The sequence below is a fragment of the Mizuhopecten yessoensis genome, unplaced genomic scaffold (assembly GCF_002113885.1).
Source record: "Mizuhopecten yessoensis strain PY_sf001 unplaced genomic scaffold, ASM211388v2 scaffold9269, whole genome shotgun sequence".
Lineage (NCBI taxonomy): Eukaryota > Metazoa > Mollusca > Bivalvia > Pectinida > Pectinidae > Mizuhopecten > Mizuhopecten yessoensis.
In genome coordinates, this window is record NW_018407963.1 from 1,376 (window position 1) to 3,190 (window position 1,815).

Genomic DNA, 1,815 nt, shown 5'->3' on the forward strand with positions numbered 1-1,815 from the left:
GTCACCAGCTGATCACCCATAGATCCTAATTGTAATTGCTTTCATTATCAATTTTGGTACCGTAATTCATTTTCAAAAATATATTATTTGCTAAGTTTGCTACAAACAAGGTAGTGAACGCATTTGATCAGTTATAAGAGTTCACAGATTTTCTTAGTAGCATAACATAGATATGTTACCTACTTGTGGTATATAGTAAACATAATCTTCATACTAAAACATGACTGTTATACAGGTGTGGCAGGGACAGGTGAGGATGAGGGAGAGCCTAAAATTGTGATGGTGCTGGCAGCCACTAACTTTCCCTGGGATCTTGATGAGGCATTGAGGAGAAGACTGGAAAAGAGAATATACATACCCCTACCCACAGGTATATAAACATACTCCTACTCAAGTATATATACATACCCCTACCCAAAGGTATAAATACATACCCCTACCCACAAGTATATATACATACCCCTACCCAAAGGTATAAATACATACCCCTACCCACAANAAGGTATAAATACATGCCTCTACCCACAGGTATATATATACATACCCCTACCCACAGCTATAAATACATGCCCCTACCCACAGGTATATATATACATACCCCTACCCACAGTTATAAATACATGCCCCTCTCTCTCTCAGTACAAGTACTGAATCCTGCTGTTATATATAGTTTGTATCCTGTTAAAGCTATGTTCCTACATTGCTACATAGAATTACTGTAATCTTATCACCACATATGAAGTTGTTTGCTGTAACCCTAGTGCTATTTGTGCAAGTAAATGCTGTATTCAAGGTATGAATATATACTGTATAATGACCGTAAAAACTTGATGTTTCTTGTCTCAGTGAATGTTGATCTATATACTCTAAGGGAGTGTGTTTATTAGGGTTCATGTATAGGTTCCATTTGTTGACTATAAATGTTACCCTAACAATGAGCTGTTGTAAATGTTCTGGGTGTTCAAAAAATGTTAACCTTGACTTGATAGCTGAAGGTCGTGAGGAGCTGTTGAAGATCAATTTGCGAGAAGTAAAACTGGCCGACGATGTGAATCTGACTGCTATTGCGCAAGAGTTGACGGGATACTCTGGTGCTGATATCACCAACGTCTGCAGGTAATGTGTTGTAATCATTAAAATTAATTATCCCCTCGCAACGAAAGTTCGAGGGGATCTAGGATTCCGCCCGTACGTACGTTACACTCTTTGTCATCACTCTACCGACTTCATTCCTTAATGGAATTTCATGAAACTTGAAACCAGTGTTAAGTATGACAATATGTTGAACAAGTTCCGGTTACTGCGTTAAAGGTCAAGGTCTATTTTACTATTTTTACCAAAAAACCAACTTCATTCCTTAATAGAGTTTCTAGAAACTTCATACAAGTGTTTGGTATAGCAATGCCTTGAAAAACTTTTCCTTTCAGGTTTCTACGTTGAATGTCAAGGTCACTGTTACTTTTTTTTTTAGAAAAAACTTTGTCATCGCTCTAGCGACTTCATTCCTTAATGGAATTTCATGAAACTTCATACAAGTGTTTGGTATGGCAATGCCTTGAACAACTTCTCCTTTCGAGTTTCTATGTTGAAGGTCAAGGTCACTGTTAATACTATTTTCAGAAAAAAACATGTGTGAATGCGAGGGGATTTGTATCACTTGAGATGCCTTGTTTTTGTTTTATTTGACAGTTCTGTAATTAATGTATTTATCCTAGTTTAGTTGTAAAAACAACACCAAACTTTGTGCTGCATGCAATATGTGATACTATATGTGTCAGAGTGAAATGATTAAAGGAATTTGTATAATTTGGATTA

At 36.5% G+C, this 1,815-nt stretch overlaps 1 long non-coding RNA gene across 1 annotated transcript; it reads left to right on the top strand.

Annotated features, from left to right (window-relative positions):
* Positions 1 to 229: 229 nt before the first annotated feature.
* On the top strand, positions 230 to 1,031 carry LOC110457626. Its single transcript, XR_002463707.1, has 2 exons — positions 230 to 370; positions 990 to 1,031. It is a non-coding gene; the product is annotated as an uncharacterized LOC110457626 (long non-coding RNA).
* Positions 1,032 to 1,815: the final 784 nt, after the last annotated feature.